This window comes from Brassica rapa, chromosome A05 (assembly GCF_000309985.2).
Source record: "Brassica rapa cultivar Chiifu-401-42 chromosome A05, CAAS_Brap_v3.01, whole genome shotgun sequence".
Taxonomy (NCBI): domain Eukaryota; kingdom Viridiplantae; phylum Streptophyta; class Magnoliopsida; order Brassicales; family Brassicaceae; genus Brassica; species Brassica rapa.
The window spans coordinates 26,075,043-26,093,308 of NC_024799.2; the positions used below are offsets into that span (position 1 = coordinate 26,075,043).

Here is an 18,266-nt window from a genome sequence, read left to right on the forward strand (position 1 = left end):
ATACTAAACTCTCGTTCATGGTACATGACCATCGTTTTAATTTTTTCTCAATTAATTTAGTAAAACTTCATAATATCCTTTAAATTGGTGGATTAACCACTATAAAATCGCTATTTTCTAGAGAGACAGAGACAACAAAAGTTTCAAACCTCTTTGACCTTCATCATATGTTAGTGAAGCATGCAACTATGCATTAAAACAATATTTTTATATTTTTGAATTTTTGTCAAAATCTATGTGTTAACCCCTACGAAAATATTGATTTTTTTGGTAAATACTATATATACTGAAGCCTATGATCTTTATTGTTGTTTTAAAATTTTTAAACACATTCTACATTTGTATTAATTTATATTAATCTCTCATTCATGGTACATAGGCATCGTTTTAATTTTTTGTCAATTAATTTAGTAAAACTTTATAATACTCATTAAATTGGTGGACTAACCACTATAAAATCACTATTAAAAAAAAAACAGAGACAACAATGGTTCCAAACCTCTTTGACCTTCATCATAGGTTAGCGAAGGATGCAACTATGCATTAAAACAATATTTTCATATTTTTGAATTTTTATCAAAATCTATGAGTTAACCCCTACGAAAATGATTAATTTTTCGGTAAATGCTCTATATACTGAAGCTTATGATCTTTAGTGTTGTTTTAAAATTCATAAACATATTCTACATTTGTATTAATGTATATTAAACTCTCTTTCATGGTACATGGGTATCGTTTTCAATTTTTGTCAATTAATTTTATAAAACTTCATAATACTTCATAAATTGATAGACTAATCACAATAAAATCATTATTTTCTAGAAAGACAGAGACAACAAAAGTTCCAAACCTCTTTGACATTCATCATATGTTAGTGAAGTATGCAAATATGCATTAAAACAATATTTTAATATTTTTGATTTTTTTTCAAAATCTATGTGCTAACCTCTATGAAAATGTTAATTTTTTCGGTAAATACTATATAATGAAGCCTATGATATTTAATGTTGTTTTAAAAATTTTAAACACATTCTTCATTTGTATTAATATATATTAAAATCTTTTTCATGGTATATGGGCATCGTTTTAATGTTTTGTCAATTAATTTAGTACAACTTCATAATACTACTTAAATTGTCGGACTAACCACTATAAAATCGCTTTTTAAAAAACAAAACGGAGACAACAATGATTTCAAACCTCTTTGACCTTCATCATAGGTTAGTGAAGGATGCAACTATGCATTAAAACGTTATTTTCATATTTTTAAATTTTTCTCAAAATCTATGCGTTAACCCCTACGAAAATATTGAATTTTTCGGTAAATGGTCTATATACTAAAGCCTATAATCTTTAGTGTTGTTTTATTATTTCTAAACACATTCCAAATTTGTATTAATGTATAATAAACTCTCTTTCATATTACATTGACATCGTTTTAAATTTTGTCAATTAATTTAGTAAAACTTAATAATATTCTCTAAATTGGTGGACTAACCACTATAAAATCGCTATTTTCTAGAGAAACGGAGACAACAAAAGTTCATAACCTCATTGACCTTCATTATATGTTAGTGAAGGATGCAACTATGCATTAAAACAATATTTTCATATTTTTAAATTTTTCTCAAAATCTATGTGTCCCTACGAAAATATTAATTTTTCGGTAAATGCTTTATATACTGATGCTTACGATCTTTAGTGTTGTTTTAAAATTTCTAAACACATTTTACATTTGTATTAATGTATATTAAACTCTCTTTCATGGTACATGAGCATCGTTTTAATGTTTTGTCAATTAATTTAGTAAAACTTCATAATACTCCTTAAATTGGAAGACTAACCACTATAAAATCGTCATTTTCTAGAGAGACAGAGAAAACAAAAGTTCCAAACATCTTTGACCTTCATCACATGTTAGTGAAGCATGCAATTATGCATTAAAACAATGTTTTCATATTTTTGAATTTTTCTCAAAATCTATGTGTTAACCCCTACGAAAATGTTGTTTTTTTTTGGTAAATACTATATATAATGAAGCATATGATCTTTATTGTTGTTTTAAAATTTTTAAACACATTCTACATTTGTATTAATTTATATTAAACTCTCATTCATGGTACATAGACATCATTTTAATTTTTTGTCAATTAATTTAGTAAAACTTCATAATACTCTTTAAATTGGTGGACTAACCACTATAAAATCACTATTTAAAAAAAAACGGAGACAACAATGGTTCCAAACCTCTTTGACCTTCATCATAGGTTAATGAATGATGCAACTATGCATTAAAACAATATTTTCATATTTTTAAATTTTTATCAAAATCTATGTGTTAACCCCTACGAAAATATTAAATTTTTCGGTACTATATAGTGAAGCTTATGATCTTTAGTGTTGTTTTAAAATTAATAAACACATTCTACATTTGTATTAATGTATATTAAACTCTCTATCATGGTACATGGGAATCGTTTTAAATTTTTGTCAATTAATTTTGTAAAACTTAATAATACTTCATAAATTGATAGACTAATCACTGTAAAATCATTATTTTCTAAAAAGACAGAGACAAAAAAAGTTTCAAACCTCTTTGACATTCATCATATATTAGTGAAGAATGCAAATATGCATTAAAACAATATTTTAATATTTTTGATTTTTTTTCAAAATCTATGTGCTTTTTTTTTTGACATCAATAAAAGAAAACAGACTCATATAGACTCTGTTAACCAAGAGGGTAGCTCTGCATCCATGTGAACGACGAACGATGGTTGAATTCTTGCATTACGTGCTAGTTTGTCCGCCTGTGTGTTCTGCGTTCTTGGTACATAGATGATCTCCGAGCTCTGAAATCCAGTACTAAGGGTCTTTATATCTGTCAAGTAGTTTGCAAACGCTGGCCATTCTTCTGGTTCCGAAACCATCTTCACCAAAATCTATGTCCTAACCTCTACGAAAATGTTAATTTTTTCGGTAAATACTATATAATGAAGCCTATAATATTTAATGTTGTTTTAAAATTTCTAAACACATTCTTCATTTGTATTAATTTATATTAAAATCTTTTTCATGGTATATGGGCATCGTTTTATATGAACTAACCACTATAAAATCACTTTTTAAAAAACAAAACGGAGACAAAAATGGTTCCAAACCTCTTTGACCTTCATCATAGGTTAGTGAAGGATGCAACTATGCATTAAAACGTTATTTCCATATTTTTAAATTTTTCTCAAAATCTATGCGTTAACCCCTACGAAAATATTAAATTTTTTCGGTAAATGGTCTATATACTAAAGCCTATAATCTTTAGTGTTGTTTTATTATTTCTAAACACATTCCGAATTTGTATTAATTTATAATAAACTCTCTTTCATATTACATTGACATGGTTTTAAATTTTGTCAATTAATTTAGTAAAACTTAATAATATTCTCTAAATTGGTGGACTAACCACTATAAAATCGCTATTTTCTAGAGAAACAGAGACAACAAAGGTTCATAACCTCATTGACCATCATTATATGTTAGTGAATGATGCAACTATGCATTAAAACAATATTTTCATATTTTTAAATTTTTCTCAAAATCTATGTGTCCCTACGAAATTATTAATTTTTCGGTAAATGCTCTATATACTGATGCTTACGATCTTTAGTGTTGTTTTAAAATTTCTAAACATATTTTACATCTGTATTAATGTATATTAAACTCTCTTTCATGGTACATGAGCATCGTTTTAGTGTTTTGTCAATTAATTTAGTAAAACTTCATAATACTCCTTAAATTGGTGGATTAACCACTATAAAATCGCAATTTTCTAGAGAGACAAAGTCAACAAAAGTTCCAAACCTCTTTGACCTTCATCATATGTTAGTGAAGGATTCAACTATGCATTAAAAATGTATTTTCATATTTTGATTTTTTTTCAAAATCTATGTGTTAACCCCTACAAAAATATTGATTTTTTGGTTAATACTATATATACTAAAGCCTATGATCTTTAGTGTTGTTTTAAAATTTTTATACACATTCTACATTTTTATTCATTTGTATTAAACTCTCTTTCATGGTACATGGACATCGTTTTAATTTTTTTCATTTAATTTTGTAAAACTTAATAATACTCCTTAAATTGGTGGACTAACCACTATAAAATCGTTATTTAAAAAAAACAGAGAAAACAATGGTTATAAACCTCTTTGACCTTTATCATAGGTTATTGAAGGATGCAACATTGCAACTATGCATTAAAACAGTATTTTCATGTTTTGGATTTTTCTCAAAATCTATGTGTTAACCCTACGAAAATATTGATTTTTTTCGGTAAATGCTCTATATACTAATACTTATGATCTTTAGTATTGTTTTCAAATTTCTAAACACATTCTACATTTGTATTAATGTATATTAAACTCTCTTTATGGTATATGAGCATCGTTTTAATTTTTTTTGTCAATTAATTTAGTAAAACTTCATAATACTCCATAAATTGGTGGACTAACCTCTATAAAATCGCTATTCTCTAAAAAAACAGAGACAACAATGGATCCAAACCTCTTTACCTTCATCATAGGTTTTTGAATGATGCAACTATGCATTAAAACAGTATTTTCATATTTTTGAATTTTTCTCAAAATCTATGCGTTAACCCCTACGAAAATATTAAGTTTTTCGGTAAATATTTTACATACCGAAGCTTATGATCTTTAGTGTTATTTTAAAAAATTTAAACACATTTTACATTTTTATTAATGTATATTAAACTCTCTTTTATGGTAAATGAGCATCGTTTTAATTTTTTGCCAATTAATTGAGTAACACTTTATAATACTCCATAAATTGGTGGAGTAACCACTATGAAATCGTTATTCTCTAAAGAAACGGAGACAACAAAGGTTCCAAACCTCTTTGACCTTCATCATATGTTAGTGAATGATGCAAATGCGCATTAAAACATTATTTTAATATTTTTGAATTTTTTTCAAAATCTATTTTTTAACCCCTACGAAAATATTAAGATTTCCATTAAATATTCTATATACGGAAGCCTATGATCTTCAGTGTTGTTTTAAACTTTTTAAACACATTTTACATTTGAATTAATGTATATTAAACTCTCTTTCAAGGTACATGGATATTATTTTAATTTTTTTTGTCAATTAATTTAGTAAAACGTCATGATACTCGTTAAATTGGTGAACTAACCACTATAAAATCACTATTTTCTCGAGAAAAGAAGACAACAAAAGTTCCAAACCTCTTTGACCTTCATCAAAAGTTCCAAACCTCATTAAAACAATATTTTCATATTTTTGAATTTTTCTCAAAATCTATGTGTTAACCCCTACGAAAATGTTGATTTATTTGGTAAATACTATATATACTTAAACCTATGATCTTTATTGTTGTTTTAAAATATTTAAACACGTTCTACATTTGTATTAATTTATATTAAACTTTCATTCATGGTACATAGGCATCATTTTAATATTTTGTCAATTAATTTAGTAAAACTTCATAATACTACTTAAATTAGTGGACTAACCACTATAAAATCGCTTTTTAAAAACAAAACCGGAGACAACAATGGTTCCAAACCTCTTTGACCTTCATCATAGGTTAGTGAAGGATGCAACTATGCATTAAAACGTTATTTTCATATCTTTGAATTTTTCTCAAAATCTATGCGTTAACCCCTACGACAATATTGAATTTTTTGGTAAATGGTCTATATACTAAAGCCTATAATCTTTAGTGTTGTTTTATTATTTCTTAACACGTTCCAAATTTGTATTAATGTATATTAAACTCTCTTTCATGGTACATTGACATTGCTTTAAATTTTTGTCATTTAATTTAGTAAAACTTAATAATACTCTCTAAATTGGTGGACTAACCATTATAAAATCGCTATTTTCTAGAGAAACGGAGACAACAAAAGTTCATAACCTCATTGACCTTCATTATATGTTAGTAAAAGATGCAACTATGCATTAAAACAATATTTTCATATTTTTAAATTTTTCTCAAAATCTATGTATCCTTAAGAAAATATTAATTTTTCGTTAAATGCATTATATACTGATGCTTACGATCTTTAGTGTTGTTTTAAAAATTCTAAACACATTTTAAATTTGTATTAATGTGTATTAAACTCTCTTTCATGGTACATGAGCATCGTTTTAATTTTTTGTCAATTAATTTATTAAAACTTCATAATACTCCTTAAATTAGTGGACTAACCACTATAAAATCGCTATTTTCTAGAGAGACAGAGACAATAAAAGTGTCAAACATCTTTGACCTTCATTATATGCTAGTGAAGGATTCAACAATGCATTAAAATAGTATTTTCATATTTTTGATTTTTTTTCAAAATCTATTTGTTAACCCCTACGAAAATATTGATTTTTTCCGGTTAATACTATATATATTGAAGCCTATGATCTTTAGTGTTGTTTTAAAATTTCTAAATACGTTCTACATTTTTATTAATTTGTATTAAACTCTCTTTCATGGTACATGGGCATCGTTTTAATTTTTTGTCAATTAATTTTGTAAAACTTAATAATACTCCTTAAATTGGTGGACTAACCACTATAAAATCGTTATTTAGAAAAACACTGAGAAAACAATGGTTATAAACCTCTTTGACCTTTATCGTAGGTTATTGAAGGATGCAACATTGCAACTATGCATTAAAACAGTATTTTCATATTTTTGGAATTTTCTCAAAATCTATGTGTTAAACCCTACGAAAATATTGATTTTTTCGGTAAATGCTCTATATACTAATACTTATGATCTTTAGTATTGTTTTAAAATTTCTAAACACATTCTACATTTGTATTAATGTATATTAAACTCTCTTTATGGTACATGAGCATCGTTTTAATTTTTTGTCAATTAATTTAGTAAAACTTTATAATACTCCATAAATTGGTGGACTAACCACTATAAATCGCAATTCTCTAGAAAAACGGAGACAACAATGGTTCCAAACCTCTTTACCTTCATAATAGGTTTGTGAATGATGCAACTATGCATTAAAACAGTATTTTCATATTTTTGAATTTTTTTCAAAATCTATGATTTAACCCTTACGAAAATATAAAGTTTTTTCGGTAAATATTTTATATACTGAAGCCTATGATCTTTAGTGTTATTTTAAAAAATTTAAACACATTTTACATTTGTATTAATATATATTAAATTCTCTTTTATTGTACATGGGCATCGTTTCAATTTTTTGCCAATTAATTTAGTACCACTTTATAATACTGCATAAATTGGTGGACAAACACTATGAAATCGTTATTCTCTAAAGAAACGGAGACAACAAAGGTTCCAAACCTCTTTGACCTTCATCATATGTTAGTGAATGATGCAAATGCGCATAAAAACATTATTTTCATATTTTTGAATTTTTCTCAAAATCTATGTGTTAACCCCCTACGAAAATATTGAGTTTTCCAGTAAATATTCTATATATTGAAGCCTATGATCTTCATTGTTGTTTTAAAACTTTTAAACACATTCTACATTTGAATTAATGTATATTAAACTCTCTTTCAAGGTACATGGACATCGTTTTAATTTTTTTTCAATTAATTTAGTAAAACTTCATAATATTCCTTAAATTGGTGGATAAACCACTATAAAATCGCTATTTTCTAGAGAGACAGAGAGAACAAAAGTTCCAAAACTCTTTGACCTTCATCATATGTTAGTGAAGCATGCAACTATGCATTAAAACAATATTTTCATATTTTTGAATTTCTCTCAAAATATATGTGTTAACCCCTACGAAAATATTGATTTTTTTGGTAAATACTATATATACTGAAGCCTATGATCTTTATTGTTGTTTTAAAAATTTTAAACACATTCTATATTTGTATTAATTTATATTAAACTCTCATTCATGGTACATAGGCATCGTTTTAATTTTTTTGTCAATTAATTTAGTAAAACTTCATAATACTCCTTAAATTGGTGGACTAACCACTATAAAATCACTATTTAAAAAAACCGGAGACAACAATGCTTCCAAACCTCTTTGACCTTCATCATAGGTTAGTGAATGATGCAACTATGCATTAAAATAATATTTTCATATTTTTGAATTTTTATCAAAATCTATGTGTTAAACCCTACGAAAATATTGAATGTTTCGGTAAATGCTCTATATACTGAAGCTTATGATCTTTAGTGTTGTTTTAAAATTTATAAACACATTCTACATTTGTATTAATGTATATTAAACTCTCTTTCATGGTACATGAGAATCATTTTCAATTTTTGTCAATTAAGTTTGTAAAACTTCATAATACTTCATAAATTGATAGACTAATCACTATAAAATCGTTATTTTCTACAAAGACAGAGACAACAAAAGTTCCAAACCTCTTTGACATTCATCATATGTTAGTGAAGAATGAAAATATGCATTAAAACAATATTTTAATATTTTTGATTTTTTTTCAAAATCTATGTGCTAACCTCTACTAAAATATTAATTTTTCGGTAAATACTATATAATGAAGCCTATGATATTTAATGTTGTTTTAAAATCTCTAAACACATTCTTCATTTGTATTAATTTATATTAAAATCTTTTTCATGGTATATGGGCATCGTTTTAATGTTTTGTCAATTAATTTAGTAAAACTTCATAATACTACTTAAATTGTCGGACTAACCACTATAAAATCGCTTTTTAAAAAATAAAACGGAGACAACAATGATTCCAAACCTCTTTGACCTTCATCATAGGTTAGAGAAGGATGCAACTATGCATTAAAACGTTATTTCCATATTTTTAAATTTTTTTCAAAATCTATGCGTTAACCCCTACGAAAATATTAAATTTTTCGGTAAATGGTCTATATACTAAAGCCTATAATCTTTAGTGTTGTTTTATTATTTCTAAACACATTCCGAATTTGTATTAATTTATAATAAACTCTTTTTCATATTACATTGACATCGTTTTAAATTTTGTCAATTAATTTAGTAAAACTTAATAATACTCTCTAAATTGGTGGACTAACCACTATAAAATCGCTATTTTCTAGAGAAACAGAGACAACAAAGGTTCATAACCTCATTGACCATCATTATATGTTAGTGAATGATGCAACTATGCATTAAAACAATATTTTCATATTTTTAAATTTTTCTCAAATCTATGTGTCCCTACGAAATTATTAATTTTTCGGTAAATACTCTATATACTGATGCTTACGATCTTTAGTGTTGTTTTAAAATTTATAAACACATTTTACATTTGTATTAATGTATATTAAACTCTCCTTCATGGTACATGAGCATTGGTTTAATGTTTTGTCAATTAATTTAGTAAAACTTCATAATACTCCTTAAATTGGTAGACTAACCACTATAAAATCGTTATTTTCTAGAGAGACAGACACAACAAAAGTTCCAAACATCTTTGACCTTCATCATATGTTAGTGAAGCATGCAATTATGCATTAAAACAATGTTTTCATATTTTTGAATTTTTCTCAAAATCTCTGTGTTAACCCTACGAAAATGTTGATTTTTTTGGTAAATACTATATATAATGAAGCATATGATCTTTATTGTTGTTTTAAAAATTTTAAACACATTCTACATTTGTATTAATTTATATTAAACTCTCATTCATCGTACATAGGCATCATTTTTATTTTTTGTCAATTAATTTAGTAAAACTTCATAATACTCTTTAAATTGGTGCACTAACCACTATAAAATCACTATTTAAACAAAACGGAGACAACAATGGTTCCAAACCTCTTTGACCTTCATCATAGGTTAATTAAGAATGCAACTATGCATTAATACAATATTTTCATATTTTTGAATTTTTATCAAAATCTATGTGTTAACCCCTACGAAAATATTGAATTTTTCGGTAAATGCTCTATATAGTGAAGCTTATGATCTTTAGTGTTGTTTTAAAATTTATAAACACATTCTACATTTGTATTAATGTATATTAAACTCTCTATCATGGTACATGGGAATCGTTTTCAATTTTTGTCAATTAATTTTGTAAAACTTCATAAATTGATAGACTAATCACTATAAAATCATTATTTTCTAGAAAGACAGAGACAAAAAAAGTTTCAAACCTCTTTGACATTCATCATATATTAGTGAAGAATGCAAATATGCATTAAAACAATATTTTAATATTTTTGATTTTTTTTCAAAATCTATGTGCTAACCTCTACGAAAATGTTAATTTTTTCGGTAAATACTAAATAATGAAGCCTATAATATTTAATGTTGTTTTAAAATTTCTAAACACATTCTTCATTTTTATTAATTTATATTAAAATCTTTTTCATGGTATATGGGCATCGTTTTAATGTTTTGTCAACTAATTTAGTAAAACTTCATAATACTACTTAAATTGGTGAACTAACCACTATAAAATCGCTTTTTAAAAAACAAAACGCAGACAACAATGGTTCCAAACCTCTTTCACCTTCATCATAGGTTAGTGAAGGATGCAACTATGTATTAAAACGTTATTTTCATATTTTTAAATATTTCTCAAAATCTATGCGTTAACCCCTACGAAAATATTGAATTTTTCGGTAAATGGTCTATATACTAAAGCCTATACTCTTTAGTGTTGTTTTATTATTTCTAAACACATTGCAAATTTGTATTAATGTATATTAAACTTTTTTTCATGGTACATTGACATCGTTTTAAATTTTTGCCAATTAATTTAGTAAAACTTAATAATACTCTCTAAATTGGTGGACTAACCGCTATAAAATCGCTATTTTCTAGAGAAACGGAGACAACAAAAGTTCATAACCTCATTGACCTTCATTATATGTTAGTGAAGGATGCAACTATGCATTAAAACAATATTTTCATATTTTTAATTTTTTCTCAAAATCTATGTGTCCCTACGAAAATATTAATTTTTCGGTAAATGCTCTATATACTGATGCTTACGATCTTTAGTGTTGTTTTAAAATTTATAAACATATTTACATCTGTATTAATATATATTAAACTCTCTTTCATGGTACATGAGCATCGTTTTAGTGTTTTGTAAATTAATTTAGTAAAACTTCATAATACTCCTTAAATTGGTGGACTAACCACTCTAAAATTGCTATTTTCTAGAGAGACAAAGTCAACAAAAGTTTCAAACCTCTTTGACCTTCATCATATATTAGTGAAGGATTCAACTATGCATTAAAAATGTATTTTCATATTTTTGATTTTTTTTCAAAATCTATGTGTTAACCCCTACGAAAATATTGATTTTTTTCAGTTAATACTATATATACTGAAACCTGTGATCTTTAGTGTTGTTTTAAAATTTCTATACACATTCTACATTTTTATTCATTTGTATTAAACTATCTTTCATGGTACATGGACATCGTTTTAATTTTTTTCATTTAATTTTGTAAAACTTAATAATACTCCTTAAATTGGTGGACTAACCATTATAAAATCGTTATTTAAAAAAAAACAGAGAAAACAGTGGTTATAAACCTCTTTGACCTTTATCATAGGTTATTGAAGGATGCAACATTGCAACTATGCATTAAAACAGTATTTTCATGTTTTTGGATTTTTCTCAAAATCTATGTGTTAAACCCTACGAAAATATTGATTTTTTCGGTAAATGCTCTATATACTAATACTTATGATCTTTAGTATTGTTTTCAAATTTCTAAACACATTCTACATTTGTATTAATATATATTAAACTCTCTTTATGGTATATGAGCATCGTTTAATTTTTTTATCAATTAATTTAGTAAAACTTCATAATACTCCATTAATTGGTGGACTAACTACTATAAAATCGCTATTCTCTAGAAAAATGGAGACAACAATGGATCCAAACCTCTTTACCTTTATCATAGGTTTTTGAATGATGCAACTATGCATTAAAACAGTATTTTCATATTTTTGAATTTTTCTCAAAATCTATGATTTAACCCCTACGAAAATATAAGTTTTTCGGTAAATATTTTACATACTGAAGCTTATAATCTTTAGTGTTATTTTAAAAAAATTAAACACATTTTATATTTGTATTAATGTATATTAAACTCTATTTTATGGTAAATGAGCATCGTTTTAATTTTTTGCCAATTAATTTAATAACACATTATAATACTCCATAAATTGGTGGAGTAACCACTATGAAATCGTTATTCTCTAAAGAAACGGAGACAACAAAGGTTCCAAACCTCTTTGACCTACATCATATGTTAGTAAATGATGCAAATGCGCATTAAAACATTATTTTCATAATTTTAAATTTTTTTTCAAAATCTATTTTTTAACCCCTACGAAAAATATTGAGCTTTCCATTAAATATTCTATATACGGAAGCCTATGATCTTCAGTGTTGTTTTACAATTTTTAAACACATTCTACATTTGAATTAATGTATATTAAACTCTCTTTCAAGGTACATGGATATCATTTTAATTTTTTTGTCAATTAATTTAGTAAAACTTCATGATACTCGTTAAATTGGTGAACTAACCACTATAAAATCGCTATTTTCTCGAGAAACGAAGACAATAAAAGTTCCAAACCTCTTTGACCTTCATCAAAAGTTCCAAACCTCATAAAAACAATATTTTCATATTTTTTATTTTTTCTCAAAATCTATGTGTTAACCCCTACGAAAATGTTGATTTATTTGGTAAATACTATATATACTTAAACCTATGATCTTTATTGTTGTTTTAAAATATTTAAACACGTTCTACATTTGTATTAATTTATATTAAACTCTCATTCATGGTACATAGGCATCGTTAATGTTTTGTCAATTAATTTAGTAAAACTTCATAATACTACTTAAATTAGTGGACTAACCACTATAAAATCGCTTTTAAAAAAAAACGGAGACAACAATGGTTCCAAACCTCTTTGACCTTCAACATAGGTTAGTGAAGGATGCAACTATGCATTAAAATGTTATTTTCATATCTTTGAATTTTTCTCAAAATATATGCGTTAACCCCTACGAAAATATTGAATTTTTCGGTAAATGGTCTATATACTAAAACCTATAATCTTTCTAAACACATTCCAAATTTTTATTAATGTATATTAAACTCTCTTTCATGGTACATTGACATCGTTTAAAATTTTTGTCAATTAATTTAGTAAAACTTAATAATAATCTCTAAATTGGTGGACTAACCACTATAAAATCGCTATTTTCTAGAGAAACGGAGACAACAAAAGTTCATAACCTCATTGACCTTCATTATATGTTTGTGAAAGATGCAAATATGCATTAAAACAATATTTTCATATTTTTAAATTTTTCTCAAAATCTATGTGTCCCAACGAAAATATTAATTTTTCGGTAAATGTTCTATATACTGATGCTTACGATATTTAGTGTTGTTTTAAAATTTCTAAACACATTTTACATTTGTATTAATGTATATTAAACTATCTTTCATTGTACATGAGCATCGTTTTAATGTTTTGTCAATTAATTTAGTAAAACTTCATAATACTCCTTAAATTGGTGGACTAACCACTATAAAATCGCCATTTTCTAGAGAGACAGAGACAACAAAAGTTTCAAACCTCTTTGACCTTCATCATATGTTAGTGAAGGATTCAACTATGCATTAAAAAGTATTTTCATATTTTTGATTTTTTTTCAAAATCTATGTGTTAACTCCCCTACGAAATATTGATTTTTCGGTTAATACTATATATACTGAAGCCTATGATCTTTAGTGTTGTTTTAAAATTTCTAAACACATTCTACATTTTTATTAATTTGTATTAAACTCTCTTTCATGGTACATGGGCATCGTTTTAATTTTTTGTCAATTAATTTTGTAAAACTTAATAATACTCCTTAAATTGGTGGACTAACCACTATAAAATCGCTATTTAAAAAAACACAGAGAAAACATTGGTTATAAACCTCTTTGACCTTTATCGTAGGTTATTGAAGGATGCAACATTGCAACTATGCATTAAAACAGTATTTTCATATTTTTGGATTTTTCTCAAAATCTATGTGTTAAACCCTACGAAAATATTGATTTTTTCGGTAAATGCTCTATATACTAATACTTATGATCTTTAGTATTGTTTTAAAATTTCTAAACACATTCTACATTTGTATTAATGTATATTAAACTCTCTTTATGGTACATGAGCATCGTTTTAATTTTTTGCCAATTAATTTAGTACCACTTTATAATACTGCATAAATTGGTGGACAAACACTATGAAATCGTTATTCTCTAAAGAAACGGAGACAACAAAGGTTCCAAACCTCTTTGACCTTCATCATATGTTAGTGAATGATGCAAATGCGCATTAAAACATTATTTTCATATTTTTAAATTTTTCTCAAAATCTATGTGTTAACCCCCTACGAAAATATTGAGCTTTCCAGTAAATATTCTATATATTGAAGCCTATGATCTTCATTGTTGTTTTAAAACTTTTAAACACATTCTACATTTGAATTAATGTATATTAAACTCTCTTTCAAGATACATTAACATCATTTTAATTTTTTATCAATTAATTTAGTAAAATTTCATGATACTCCTTAAATTGGTGAACTAACCACTATAAAATAGCTATTTTCTCGAGAAACGAAGACAACAAAAGTTCCAAACCTCTTTGACATTCATCATATGTTAGTGAAGGATGCAACTACACATTAAAACAGTATTTTCATATTTTTTAATTTTTTCTAAATTATATACTTTAATATCTATTGTTGTTTTAAAATTTATAAACACATTATACATTTGTATGTTTAGGTCAAACTCTCTTTCATGGTACATGGACATCGTTTTAATTTTTTTTCAATTAATTTAGTAAAACTTCATAATATTCCTTAAATTGGTGGATAAACCACTATAAAATCGCTATTTTCTAGAGAGACAGAGAGAACAAAAGTTTCAAAACTCTTTGACCTTCATCATATGTTAAAGCATGCAACTATGCATTAAAACAATATTTTCATATTTTTGAATTTTTGAATTTTTCTCAAAATATATGTGTTAACCCCTACGAAAATATTGATTTTTTTGGTAAATACTATATATACTGAAGCCTATGATCTTTATTGTTGTTTTAAAAATTTTAAAAACATTCTACATTTGTATTAATTTATATTAAACTCTCATTCATGGTACATAGGCATCGTTTTAATTTTTTAGTCAATTAATTTAGTAAAACTTCATAATACTCCTTAAATTGGTGGACTAACCACTATAAAATCACTATTTAAAAAAACCGGAGACAACAATGCTTCCAAACCTCTTTGACCTTCATCATAGGTTAGTGAATGATGCAACTATCCATTAAAATAATATTTTCATATTTTTGAATTTTTATCAAAATCTATGTGTTAAACCCTACAAAAATATTGAATGTTTCGGTAAATGCTCTATATACTGAAGCTTATGATCTTTACTGTTGTTTTAAAATTTATAAACACATTCTACATTTGTATTAATGTATATTAAACTCTCTTTCATGGTACATGGGAATCATTTTTAATTTTTGTCAATTAATTTTGTAAAACTTCATAATACTTCATAAATTGATAGACTAATCACTATAAAATCGTTATTTTCTAGAAAGACAGAGACAACAAAAGTTCCAAACCTCTTTGACATTCATCATATGTTAGTGAAGAATGCAAATATGCATTAAAACAATATTTTAATATTTTTGATTTTTTTTTTCAAAATCTATGTGCTAACCTCTACGAAAATGTTAATTTTTTCGGTAAATACTATATAATGAAGCCTATGATATTTAATGTTGTTTTAAAATTTCTAAACACATTCTTCATTTGTGTTAATTTATATTAAAATCTTTTTCATGGTATATGGGCATCGTTTTAATGTTTTGTCAATTAATTTAGTAAAACTTCATAATATTACTTAAATTGTCGGACTAACCACTATAAAATCGCTTTTTAAAAAACAAAACGGAGACAACAATGATTCCAAACCTCTTTGACCTTCATCATAGGTTAGTGAAGGATGCAACTATGCATTAAAACTTTATTTTCATATTTTTAAATTTTTCTCAAAACCTATGTGTCCCTACGAAAATATTGAATTTTTCGGTAAATGGTCTGTATACTAAAACATATAATCTTTAGTGTTGTTTTATTATTTCTAAACACATTCCAAATTTTTATTAATGTATATTAAACTCTCTTTCATGGTACATTGACATCGTTTAAAATTTTTGTCAATTAATTTAGTAAAACTTAATAATAATCTCTAAATTGGTGGACTAACCACTATAAAATCGCTATTTTCTAGAGAAACGGAGACAACAAAAGTTCATAACCTCATTGACCTTCATTATATGTTTGTGAAGGATGCAAATATGCATTAAAACAATATTTTCATATTTTTAAATTTTTCTCAAAATCTATGTGTCCCTACGAAAATATTAATTTTCGGTAAATGCTCTATATACTGATGCTTACGATATTTAGTGTTGTTTTAAAATTTCTAAACACATTTTACATTTGTATTAATGTATATTAAACTATCTTTCATTGTACATGAGCATCGTTTTAATGTTTTGTCAATTAATTTAGTAAAACTTCATAATACTCCTTAAATTGGTGGACTAACCACTATAAAATCGCTATTTTCTAGAGAGACAGAGACAACAAAAATTTCAAACCTCTTTGACCTTCATCATATGTTAGTGAAGGATTCAACTATGCATTAAAAAAGTATTTTCATATTTTTGATTTTTTTTCAAAATCTATGTGTTAACTCCCCTACGAAAATATTGATTTTTCGGTTAATACTATATATACTGAAGCCTATGATCTTTAGTGTTGTTTTAAAATTTCTAAACACATTCTACATTTTTATTAATTTGTATTAAACTCTCTTTCATGGTACATAGGCATCGTTTTAATTGTTTGTCAATTAATTTTGTAAAACTTAATAATACTCCTTAAATTGGTGGACTAACCACTATAAAATCGCTATTTAAAAAAAACAGAGAAAACAATGGTTGTAAACCTCTTTGACTTTTATCATAGGTTATTGAAAGATGCAATATTGCAACTATGCATTAAAACAGTATTTTCATATTTTTGGATTTTTCTCAAAATCTATGTGTTAAACCCTACGAAAATATTAATTTTTTCGGTAAATGCTCTATATACTAATACTTATGATCTTTAGTATTGTTTTAAAATTTCTAAGCACATTCTACATTTTTATTAATGTATACTAAACTCTCTTTATGGTATATGAGCATCATTTTAATTTTTTGTCAATTAATTTATTAAAACTTCATAATACTCCATAAATTGGTGGACTAACCACTATAAAATCGTAATTCTCTAGAAAAACGGAGACAACAATGGTTACAAACCTCTTTACCTTCATCATAGGTTTGTGAATGATGCAACTATACATTAAAACAGTATTTTCATATTTTTGAATTTTTCTCAAAATCTATGATTTAACCCCTACGAAAATATTAAGTTTTTCGGTAAATATTTTATATACTGAAGCCTATGATCTTTAGTGTTATTTTAAAAATTTTAAATACATTTTACATTTGTATTAATGTATATTAAACTCTCTTTTATGGTACATGGGCATCGTTTTAATTTTTTGCCAATTAATTTAGTAACACTTTATAATACTCCATAAATTGTTGGACTAACCACTATGAAATCGTTATTCTCTAAAGAAATGGAGACAACAAAGGTTCCAAACCTCTTTGACCTTCATCATTTGTTCGTGAAGGATGCAACTATCCATTAAAACAGTATTTTCATGTTTTAAATTTTTTTTTTCAAAATTTATGTGTTAACCCCTACGAAAATATTGATTTTTTTGGTAAATGCTCTATATACTGAAGTTTATGATCTTTAGTGTTTTTTAAAATTTCTAAACACATTCTACATTTTATTAATGTATATTAAACTTTCTTTCATTATATATGGACATCGTTTTAGTTTTTTATCAATTAATTTAGGCTCCGAATGGTGACTGCGGTTTGAGCGGTGCGAGACAGACGGTTCAACTGCGGTGCGGCTTTAACAGTTATAAAAACGTATAAATACATGGTATATGTAAAAAAATTTGTTACTGTTAACTGCGGTGTGGGACGGGGCGGTTGTAAACATTCGAAGTCTTAGTAAAACTTGATAATACTCTTTCATGCGTTCCATTTGATCCTGTCTCTCGAGAAACACAGTC

At 25.9% G+C, this 18,266-nt stretch overlaps 4 long non-coding RNA genes across 5 annotated transcripts; 2 read left to right on the plus strand and 2 right to left on the minus strand.

Annotated features, from left to right (window-relative positions):
- Positions 1-910: 910 nt before the first annotated feature.
- On the minus strand, positions 911-7,781 carry LOC117134236. Its single transcript, XR_004458441.1, has 4 exons — positions 7,724-7,781; positions 7,363-7,371; positions 6,808-7,012; positions 911-1,344 (listed from the first exon to the last, which is right to left on the minus strand). It is a non-coding gene; the product is annotated as an uncharacterized LOC117134236 (long non-coding RNA).
- Positions 1,307-5,232, plus strand: LOC117134238. Its single transcript, XR_004458443.1, has 2 exons — positions 1,307-1,541; positions 4,905-5,232. It is a non-coding gene; the product is annotated as an uncharacterized LOC117134238 (long non-coding RNA).
- LOC117134235 lies at positions 5,856-13,342 on the plus strand. 2 transcript variants are annotated; one of them, XR_004458440.1, is made up of 4 exons: positions 5,856-6,295; positions 7,354-7,382; positions 8,085-8,286; positions 12,476-13,342. It is a non-coding gene; the product is annotated as an uncharacterized LOC117134235 (long non-coding RNA). The 2 variants fall into 2 exon arrangements; XR_004458439.1 differs by lacking the exon at positions 5,856-6,295 and having other exon boundaries at positions 7,023-7,382.
- LOC117134237 lies at positions 11,673-17,671 on the minus strand. Its single transcript, XR_004458442.1, has 3 exons — positions 16,862-17,671; positions 14,075-14,114; positions 11,673-11,999 (listed from the first exon to the last, which is right to left on the minus strand). It is a non-coding gene; the product is annotated as an uncharacterized LOC117134237 (long non-coding RNA).
- Positions 17,672-18,266: the final 595 nt, after the last annotated feature.